We start from the raw sequence: 11,430 nt of genomic DNA, 5'->3' as shown, positions 1-11,430 counted from the left end.
TCTCCCAAGCTTTAGTCTTGGCGACCTCCCAGACCAACCAAAATTTAAACCCTCAACTGTCGTTCTGGAAGTCTCAGTAGTGGTGAGCCTGCCCGCTCGCAATCCAGCCAAACCGGGTAGCAGGCTGAGCCTTCGGATTGCCTCGCGGATATTCCAAAGCATCTGAAGTCGGGGCCGAAGCGGGGGAAAGGCTTTAAAACAGAACTCCAGGTGATTAGCAGTGCAAAGAACCGGCAAGCAGCACAGCCTCCCGCAGGACTCGGAGCCACACACCGAGGGGCGTGACTTTAGGAGAACACGCCGGAGGGGCGTGACTCCGCCCGTGAGCGCGCGCGCTGCGGGGCGGGCCTTCCACAGCACTGCGTGGACTCCGGATCCCACAGCCGGCCCCGTCACTCTGCGCATGTGTAAATTCTGGGGGCGGGAGGGCCGACAGAACGCGGAATTTCTCGGAAAGCGGTCAAATGGGACCGGGAAAGCCGAGAAATGTGTGCGGGGAAGGGCAGGGGGTAGAGGGGCGGGACAGAAGGCGGAAGAGTTGAAATCAGCTGACCTGATCTCGTGACAGCCTGGGCGGTGGCGACGCAGGCGTATTGGAGCGCGGTTGCTGAAAGCCTGAGTGAAGATGGCGGCCTCCAGAGTGAGCCTCTGAGAATCAGAGGGAGGAGGCGGAGGGGGCGGGGAGCCCGGGCCGCCGCGGCACCAGGAACCCGCGGCAGCGGAGCTACAGGGCCCCGACAGGGGAAAGGGGAAGTGGTGAGGGGGAAGAGGCCGGAGGGCGCCTCATCTCACTCCGGACGCAGAGCCGGCGGCGGGAGGAGCTCGGGCTGGAGCCTCTCCAGCCTCCCGCGAAGGTAAACCACTTCGGGCACCGGCCTCTGGGGCTCTGCTTTACCCCTTCCCCACGCCACGGGGACTTGGGGGGCTAAGGACAAGGAAAAAAGAGGGGTGGTATTTTGGCCGCCGCAGCCCCCAGCTGCTAAGGAGAGCAGATTACCCTCCCCCAAGGCTGCTGGTCTGGTTCCTCCCGTCGGATCCCCCCTAGCACCAAGTGACATTCTCCCTGGGCACTGCCTTCTTCAGCCCCACCCCTCTTTTTTGGATTGTTTTTTCGTTTTATACCTACCATGGTCCCTAGATCCCCACTGTACATCCTTAGCCCCACACACCCCTTATTCCTCTCTGGGCTCCGCCCTCAGGGTTCCCTTCTCGCTTCCTGGCCTGAACACACTTTCTACTGGTTGCCGGCAACTCTTGTTTCCTGGGGTCCGCGACCCTTCTTCCCCCACACGTCCGATGTAGACTTTGGCTCTCTTTGCTTAGCTTTGTTTCGTTTCGTTTGGAGATGGGGAGCACCCGCGTCGTTTTTTTCAGCCTCTCCCTTTTTCAAAATCAAGTTTACACCCCACGTTTTTCCTTTCCTGCAGGGGAGCTTCTTTTCAGTGGCCTTTCCTTCACTGCTGTGGTTTTGCCTCTGAATGTGGTCTTTGGAATGGGTGAGGTATCAGACGCTCAGTCAAGTGGCGGTTAAACGCAGATTTGACTTACTAGACTTAAGAAGAGTGCCTTCCCGTGAACTCTTCTTATTGTAGGTGTCCTGAGATTGTTTTCTTTATCAGTTGATGTCTTCGGATTGTTTCCTTTATCAGTTATGGGGGGGGGGGATTTAAAAAATCTCTCCCTAATGAGGCTGTAATCTCCCAAAGTGATGATTTCTCTCTTCCCTTCTTTTCCCTTTTACCCTCTGTGATTTCTTGTAAACAGGAGGGCCTGTGCCTTATGCTTTACCTCTTCTATGAAGGGCTTTACACTGTAGGGTTATTTTGAGCCTCGTGGAGTATGATGTCTTCCGAAAAAAATTTCAGAATATTTCTTCAGGATTTGCCCCTGTGATTGCCTTTCTTGCTGTGTTTTCTTTTTTACTTTCTGGATCTGATCGATTTCTAGGTTTTGAAAGTAGCCTCTGCAGAGTTCGAGGAAATTACAGTGGTCAGGTTTTGTAGTGATTATCAATATTCTGAGTCTGTGTGAATATGAAATAGGATTTGCTCTAAAAAATTTAAAAAGGGAGATTTCAAAAGCTCGCCAGAAATTCGGTATCCAAAAAAAACTTGATTCACATTTCTTTGGTTTCTGGAAAGTGCTAAATTTTTTGACTGAATTTAGCATATAACCTAAAACCTTGTTAACATTTTAAATGTAATATGACTGTTTAAGCAGTTATATCTCAAACTTGGCTATTGTTATTAATATCACAATGGGGCACAAGTCCTGTTTAGAAAATGTTACACTGTATTCCTAGTTTGAAAACAGGAAGTAGAACATACTAAGGGAGGAAAAGAATAGTCAGAGGGTTATTAAGAGATAGGAATGTCAGGAACCTTAAGTCTATAGTCCATATCATGGAAAATACCACTGTTTGTATTCCACTGGGAGGCAATGGGTGTTCTCTTTTTCTAAAGTGACAGTAGTAAATAGGCTAAACTATATGAACATTATCAGTTCAAAAGTAATGGAATCATGGAAAGCGGGAGTTATTGGTAAGAATTTAACTTTATCCACAAATATATAGAACGTAGTTGCTGAGGTGAACTATAACAATGCTGGCTTTATTAAGTTTGTAGAAAGGTTGATAGTGGAATCTAGTTCTCAGTAGATACTAAATTACAATTGAAATAAAAAGAGGATCTGTTTTAACTAATTTGGATCTATTCCTTAACCAGGTCTGTTTACACAGGTGATTTTCATTGCACTTACCCTTCCCTTGCTTCTCTGAGATACTAATTTTTAGTAAGATAGAGGCAAGGCTGTGCACATAAACTATAGCAAAGATTTGGTTGCTAATAGTTTTAGGCCTAAATGTTGACTGTCATATTTAGCAGTGGTTAAAGAACAGTTGTTTTGAAAGAAATCCTTTAAGTCTGTGTTTCCCAACTTCATTAAACCCAATAAGATTCCCTTTTTATTCCAAACAATTTGTAGTACCTGCTCTATTACCTGGAGATTTTAAATAATATCACCACCTTCTGACTTGGGTCCTGGGTCAAAAAGAAGGCTTGCTCTCACTGTTGCACCAAGAAACAATGGGACTCACTTTAAATTCTTTTTTTGAGAACTGTTAAAGAACAGAGGTCACAGAGCAAATCATTGGCCAGTCTTTTAAGGAGAGGGTATACATGAATTCAGCGTCACGTTCATGGGACAGAACAGGACATTGGTGAGAAGAGTTCAGCTAGAATAGCTGACAAGCTGATGAATGCTAATTCTGAATGCACCTTCTTCCAAGCTTTTTCTCCACAAACTCACTAGGCGCTCTTAGAAAAGATTGGAAAGAACCCTGGGGATTGTCTGTTGTGGTAATGATCTAGAGGAGTGGAAAAGCAGCAGAGCTTTCAAAAGGGGCAGAAAACTCTGATTCTTTCTTTGTATCTTTTATGCAACAATAACATTTATCTGTGAAGGGCAGGGCATCTCTGCTGGCCTGTTGGTGAGCATTCACTGAGCTGGCAATGAAAGAAAAGGGGAGAGAATCTTCTCTGGGAGGAGCACTGAGCTTAAAACTGCAGCCTGGAGGAACAAGAAGATCACACCCCTGAGATCCAGGGATATAGAGTATCCCTAAGACTGAACCTTAATCAGAACTGCAGAGACTCTTTCCAGCCCCCTGCCACTATAAGAAGTTTTGAATAACAAGTGAATGCATAATATTACTAGGAACAATATCATGCGAAGAGGCACAGCACAAAGAATCAGATAGACATTGCTTTAGTAAACCATCCCCCTGCCATAGGCACCAGCTATTCTGTAGATTTTCTGAAGGCTGTGGTACACTGAGAATAACCATAGCAACAGCAAATCATAAATCCAGCTCAACTCCTAAACAGATTAACACAAAATTTGCACTAAAGACCTACCAAAATAAAGACGTGCCCGTTTCCAGTCACAGAATTATTTACCTTAGTCTCTACTGTTCTGTACATGTCCAGCTTTCAACTGAAAATTATAAAGCATACATAAAAGGCAAAAAAAAAAAATTCTCTAGAGAAAGCAATCATCAGAAGAACACTTAGATTAACACAGATGCTGTTATCTGCGAGGGAATTTAAAATGACTATAATATGTTAAAGAAGAGTGGATAATATGCAAGATCAGATGGGTAATTTTAGCTGATAGCTGATAGGAAGAATCAAAAGAAAGGCTAGAGGTATTATTACACAGTAAATGAAAAATGCTTTTGGACTTACCAGAACTGACATAGCCAAGGAAAGAATCAGTGAATTTATTAATGGTAGAAGAAATTACTCAACTGACACACAAAGTTAAAACAAAATGAAATACCCTAGAGCTTAGGGATAGTGTTAAACATTTTAATATATAAATGATTAGAATCCCAGAAGAGAGAACAGAGTAGAAGAACTACTAAAATGTTTGAGGAAATAATAGAAAATTTTCCAAAATTAATGTCAGACATCAAACCATGGATCCAGAAGCTTAGAGAACACCAAGCAAGATAAATACTGTCCCCCACTACCACCCACAAACTCAAAGCACACATTGTATTTAAACTGAGGTAAACAAGGGACAGAGAGGAAGGTAACCAAAAAAAAGAGAAACATACAGAGGAGCAAAGAGTTGAAGCAGAGAAACCATGCAAACAAGAAGACAGTTGAGTGACAACTTTAAAGTACCAAAAGCAAAAAACAGCAAAAATATTTTCTTCAAAAATGAAGACAAAATACAACTGTCAAAAGCCAAGAGGACTCAAAGTATAATCTCTCCATTTACATGATAGGTGCATTCCTAGAAAATTATATGCCTATTAAACTCTACGAAATGTACTTTGTGATTTATATTTAATACAGAATTAAAATTGAGATTGGTTATAAATAGGTTTTTACCTATGTTAATTCCTAACTGGATATTTGAAAGTCAGTTGAGGATATTTCAACCTGTGGGACTGTCTTGTACATTGAGGGGAATCTAGCCCCATTCACTAAATCATAGTACAGTAGTCACCCCTTATTCACTTTTCATAGTTTCAGTTACATGAGGTTAGTAGCAGTCCAGAACCAGATGATCCTTCTAAGATAGTGTTAGAAGGTCAGTAGTCGCCTAATGCTATATCATAGTGCCTGTGCTGTTTATTCATATAATCTCATCACATAGGCATTTTATCTCAAATCAGGAGAAGGCTAAGTGTAGTGCAGTAAGATATTTTGAGAGAGACCCACATTCATATAACATTACACTATATTGTTAAAATTGTTTCATCTTACTGTTAATATGTCACTATACCAAATTTATAAATTAAACTTTATTACAGGTATGTATATACAGGGTAAGAGTCTGTATGGGATTTCATACTTTGTGGTTTCAGGAATCCACTGGGGGTCTTGGAACAGATTTCCTGAGGATAGGGGGGACTACTGTAGTGTTGCTCTTTTTTTTCCTTTAGATTTTCTTTGTTAGAGAGCATGAGGGGAGGGGAGGGGCAGAGGGAGAGGAAGATAGAAACTCCTTTCTGAGCAGTGAGCCTGATATGGGGCTGGATGCCAGGACGCAGGGACCACGATTGGAGCTGAAGGCAGACCTGTAACCGACTGAGCCACCGTGGAGCCCCTACTCTAGTGTTTCGAATCATAGCATCTTTAAAATTATAGTCACTAGTTTTCAACACATTTTTGTGCTTTTGCAGTTTTCACTTGCTCAGCACATGCCAATCAGTAACATCTCTTGTAGTATGGAGTGATTTCTAATTGCAGGAACTCCTTTGAGAATCACTGATTTGGGAATATTTTTGTAGTAACTTAAACCAACGTGGTCGTGATCCTCTTTACTAACTTAGACTAAGTGTTCAGTAAAATCTTTATTTTATCAATAAAGCTAAACATAATTTGCTAGTAGCTCTTTTCACAGGCTCTTAACTTTATTCAGTAGCTTGCATATTTGAGTTTTACTTGCACTTTCATGGACTGCTTATGAAGAAGTGATCTCTAAAACAACAAAGTTGGGCACCTGGGTGGCTCAGTGAGTTAAGTAGCTACCTTTGGCTCAGGTCATGATCTCAGGATCCTGAGATTGAGTCCTGCATCAGGTTCCCTGCCTTCTCCCTTTGCCTCTCCTTTCCCCCTGCCCATGCGCACACACACACACTCTCTCTCTCAACTAAATAATAAATAAAACTTTAAAACAACAACAACAAAATCTACATTCAATGGGATTTTGTTATTGCAGCATTCTAAATTGCCTTTAAAAATAGACCACGCTGCCTAAGCAGAGTTCACATATTTAGCGCGTGGCCATCAGGAATACCTCTGTGAAGTTGATGAGTAAAAATTTGATCTTTGGTGAACAAAAACAAAACCCGGAAGCAATCTAAAATAATTAAATGTTTTAATTTTGTCAAGTGTAGTTGCCAGAACATAATGGAAGGATTGATAAAGTTATGAAAATAGGAGATTTTCCCTAATATTTCATAAATTCTATGCTAATTATAGTAAAATTTAAATTCTTATAGATGAATTTCAGGCATGTATTCTTAGTCATCTAGTGCTTTGAGGTTTCTCTCCCCCTCAAATTTCTAGTTAAGATACAGAATGTATTTTGGATGTTTAGCAAATCTTAGAGCAGATTAAAGCCATTCCCTGCCCCAACCATAGATGTGCTGGGTTTAATTTTAAAAGTGGAATTTTCCTCTTTTTCTTTTTTTTAGTTAACTGGTAGATTTGGGGTTTTCTTTAAAATCTGAAGAACTATGGCAGAGTTTGGAATAACAGGGATATTTCAGAAAGAGTCAAGAAACCTACATGTTGCTGTTTTGTGTTGGGTGAAAGGGAAATTGTAGTAGCCTAAGGTCCTTATCTTTTATTTTTATTTTTTTTTTTAAAGATTTTATTTTATTTATTTGAGAGAGAGAGACAGTGAGAGAGAGCATGAGCGAGGAGAAGGTCAGAGGGAGAAGCAGACTCCCCATGGAGCTGGGAGCCTGATGTGGGACTCGATCCCGGGACTCCAGGATCACGCCCTGAGCCGGAGGCAGTCGTTTAACCAACTGCGCCACCCAGGCGTCCCAGGTCCTTATCTTTTAATAGTGAGTTTGCCTACTAGGATGCTTACTGTAAAACTTCCTCTAAGTAGAATTTGCAATATGCTTAGGAAATTTAGTTCTCCATTATGCCTTCACTACAGTGATAGAAAAAACAGCAACAAGTTAAAACATGGCAATCGAAAATCTCTTACCCATTAGAGTCTCTTTCGTGTAATAGAGGAAGATTATTAACTACCTGTTCGTGAGCTAAAGAAGAGCTTATTGAACTAGTACATTTTGTTCTTTCATGAGCCAGGTTAGCTTCAAAGATGAAATAGAAATTAGGTCTAAAAATTTTCAGGAATGTGTACAAACTAAAACTATGTAAATGATTATTAGCATCAGTTTCACAGGATTGCTTAAATGGACACATTTGTTTGGGTTTTTTAGGTGACTATTTCAGCATTTTTAAGTTCTGTAAAGAAAAGTCAATCATGCATATTTCTTGGAAAAAAACTTTTGTGTGTGTGTGTGTTATGACAGCTCTAAGAAGTAAGAATTATTCTCTTGCATGAAATCAGCATACATGTGATAAAAATGTAAAGACGTATTTTTTTCAATATTTATATTGAATACGAATGGCCAACAAAATTAACTGCTGTGGTATTTACGCTTGCCCCTCCCCCAATTAAGATACTATTAAAAGTGTTTCTTCAGATTTAGGGATTGCTTTTGAATCTCTTGCCCTTTATTTCATGAATCTGTATCTGATTTCTCATTGGAAAGGAATGGATTTTTAAAGAATGGGGAGATGAATCTTAGATTATTTGCCCTGCCCGGTGGTGGTGGAAGTATTTAAAAGCTCATTTTGGGGGCGCCTGGGTGGCTCAGTGGGTTAAAGCCTCTGCCTTCGGCTCGGGACATGATCTCAGAGTCCTGAGATCGAGCCCCACATCGGGCTCTCTGCTTGGCGGGGAGCCTGCTTCCTCCTCTCTCTCTCTGCCTGCCTCTCTGCCTACTTGTCATCTCTGTCTGTCAAATAAATAAATAAAATCTTTTAAAAAATTAAAAATAAAAAAATCTCATTTTGATGTGGCAGACAATGCAAAGGTTACAGTATTACAACTTCTGGACAATTATTTGGATATATGATTGTCAGCTGAAATTTGATAGTATCACTGGCTTTCTTCTCTAGGCACATTTATCTCGAGTTAATGGGTCTTTCAGAGCTTTTAGAAAGCTAAGGTAGGATGTATTAAAACTTTGCTTTGTGATCTATTTTATAAACTATTTTTTTAAAAGATTTTATTTATTTGAGAGAATGAGTTAGCATGAACAGGGGGAAGGGTAGAAAGAGAAGCAAATTCCCCCCTGAGCTGAAGGCAGGCCCCTAATGACAGCTACCCCATGCCACTTTTTAAACTTTTTGAAGACCCCTGTAAAGGAGTGTCTGGGTGGCTCAGATGGTTGGACGTCTGCCTTCAGCTCGGGTCATCATCTCCAGATCCTGGGCTCAAGCTGCATGTCAGGCTTGCAGTTCAGCCAGGAATCTGCTTCTCCCTCTGCCTCTCCCCCTGCTTGTGCTCTTTCTCTTTCTCTCTCTCTCAAATGAATAAACAAAAACTTAAAAAAAAAAAAAAAGACCTTAGGTATTATACACATTACACATACTGATTTGTTACTTATTTAGAAGGAAATACTTTTGCCTCTACTTGTGTTACGTATTAAAACATGAAGCTGAAAATTAAAAATTAAAAAAGAAGGTTAAAGTTCATATCAGTTTTCCCCCATACACAGCACATTCTATCTAAGACAGTTGTAACTTTTTAATCTGGGTAAAAATTAATGTTCTGTTAACTTTATATTTTGTGCTTGCTTTAACGGCATATCTAAAATTGGAGCACTAACTGTATATTTTTTAAGATTTTATTTATTTATTTGACAGAGAGAGGTCACAAGTAGGCAGGCAGAGGGAAAGGGGGAAGCAGGTTCCCTGCTGAGCAGAAAGCCCAATGTGGGGCTCCATCCCAGGACCCTGAAATCATGACCTGAGCTGAAGGCAGAGATTTAACCCTCTGAACCACCCAGTTGCCCCAGCTATTTATATTTTAACCTTTTATTTGAAACAACTAGCATAGTGATATATTTCACTCAGATTTTGAATCCATTTACAAATAAATGTAGGTCTTTAAAAAGCTAGTATTAAGGGATTCTCTCTTTGGTTATTACTCCAGATTAGCCCTTGCCTTAGCAGGGGTTCTCCCTCCCCCTGCATTTTTAATAGGATTTAGCTGTATGAGGAAATATTAAATTAATAAATTTGTTCCTATCATGTGACTGTATACCATATTTTCAGGTGTAGTGTTACAATGGAGCAGAAAAACAGGGTTTCTGTAGGCAATCTAGGTCAGAAAATAAAGGTAAAGGCAGTTCTTCCCCCCCAAATAAATTTTTCATCTACAGCAAAGTTGAAGAACTTTACAGTACTTACTTACACTTATCTCTGAGATTTTCACATTAACATTTACTACTTGCTTTATCATATATCCATCTTTCCATCCATTTTATTTTTTAATGCATTTAAGGACAAACTTATGTTTTTAATTCATTATTTGAAATCAGAATTCTTTATGTTACAGATTCAAAGTGTAAAAATTAGTATTTTATCTGCTCTCTCCAAGTTGTTGTAATTGTGTAAAAATTCATCTCAGTGGGTCATGCAAAATGTGTGCTTTAAAGGCAAATACCCTTTATTAAAGCCATTTTCTTTACTCACTAGTAGATCACAGATGGTTCCCAACTTAACGATGACTTGACTTAAACTCTTTCAACTTTGTAATGGTGTGGAAGTGTATGTATTCAGTAGAAACTGTATTTTGAATTTTGATATTCTCAGGCTAGCGCTATGTGGTATCCTTCTCTCGTGATGCAGACAATGGCAGTGAGCCGTGGCTCCCAGTCAGCCACAAAGTCACAAGGGTGAACAACTGATATGCTTACAACAATTCTGTTTTTCATTTTCAGTACAGTATTCAGTAAATCACATGAGATATTCAATACTTTGTTATAAAATAGGCATTGTATTAGATGATTTTGCCCAACTGTAGGCTAATGTGTTCTGAGCACATTTAAGGTAGGCTAGGCTTAGCTATGATGATTGGTAATTTAAGTGTATTAAATGCATTTTCAGTTTACAGTGGGCTTATCAGGAGGTAACCCCATAGTAAGTCAAAGAAGATCTGTATTTTTCTGAGTACATGCATTCATCTCTGGTTAAATGAAGACTCTGTTTTTACTTAAACACAGGACTTGCACATACACTTAAGTTTTGCTGTGTGTGCAGATTCTTTTGCTTATAGCTTGGCTGTAATCTATCTGGGTTTCCATAGTGTTGAGGCCATTCAACCTGCTTTTTGTGCTTCATATCAGTTTGGTGTAGGCTTCTGCTTAGTGGACTCTCACATTCTGTGGTTTTGTGTCAAAATCGTTTCTTCTGAAAGATTGGTCTCATTTTATTCATAAATGATCTCAAATAGATTGCCAGTTTTACTGCCAGTAATAAATTAGAGAATGTGAGAACATTAAATGTTATTCGAGGGACGCCTGGGTGGCGCAGTTGGTTAAACGACTGCCTCCGGCTCAGGGCGTGATCCTGGAGTCCCGGGATCGAGTCCCACATCAGGCTCCCAGCTCCATGGGGAGTCTGCTTCTCCCTCTGACCTTCTCCTCGCTCATGCTCTCTCTCACTGTCTCTCTCTCTCAAATAAAAAAAAAAAAAATCTTAAAAAAAAAAAAATGTTATTCGAAAGCATGAAGCAAGGGAATTCACTGAACAGGGTGAATCTAGCCAGACTGCCTGTGTTGCCCTGAATTTGACTTTTTAACCCTTAGAACAGTTCTCTCAAAAGAACAAACTGCTAAGTTGCAAAAAAAAAAAAACCCACCCTCTGTAGGTGGTATAATAATAAGGTATGGAATGAGAACAAGCAAAGGCAGCTTAAAAAACTGGAGATACTTTCATTGTGTTTAGTTACAAATAACATGTAAATTTGTGTTTTTCTCATCAAAAAAAAAAGGTGTATCTTTGAGAATTTGAAGTGGTACACACAGAAATGAAGGAGATGAAATTTCTTTTTCTTTTTAGAGTTTCTTTAATGTACTTAGAGTGAGCAAGTAAGTGAGGGCCTGCAAGAGAGCGAGTGCATGGTGGGGCGGGTGTTGGAGGATGAGAAGCAGCCTCCCTGCTGAGACAGTGCTCCATCCTAGGATCCCTGGATCATGACCTGAACTAAAGGCAGAGGCTTAACCGACTGAGCCACCCAGATGCCCTGAAAGAGATGAAATTTAAGCAGTAATTAGTTTGAACAGATAAATTCTTCCTAACTTGGGTACGTCTCAACAAC

The 11,430-nt window shown here is 40.4% G+C and overlaps 1 protein-coding gene across 2 annotated transcripts in view; it reads left to right on the top strand.

Moving 5' to 3' along the window:
- The first annotated feature begins 651 nt into the window (after window positions 1-651).
- DNAJC13 (DnaJ heat shock protein family (Hsp40) member C13) overlaps window positions 652-11,430 on the top strand; it is a 124,625-nt gene continuing 113,846 nt past the window's right edge. For both annotated transcript variants that reach the window (XM_044252372.1, XM_044252370.1), the window contains exon 1: window positions 652-854. The gene's annotated coding sequence lies outside the window, so the exon portion shown is untranslated. The remainder of the gene's footprint in view (window positions 855-11,430) is intronic.

This window comes from Neovison vison, chromosome 6 (genome assembly GCF_020171115.1).
Source record: "Neovison vison isolate M4711 chromosome 6, ASM_NN_V1, whole genome shotgun sequence".
In the NCBI taxonomy this organism is placed as follows: domain Eukaryota; kingdom Metazoa; phylum Chordata; class Mammalia; order Carnivora; family Mustelidae; genus Neogale; species Neogale vison.
This window is presented reverse-complemented; position numbering and strand designations above follow the sequence as displayed.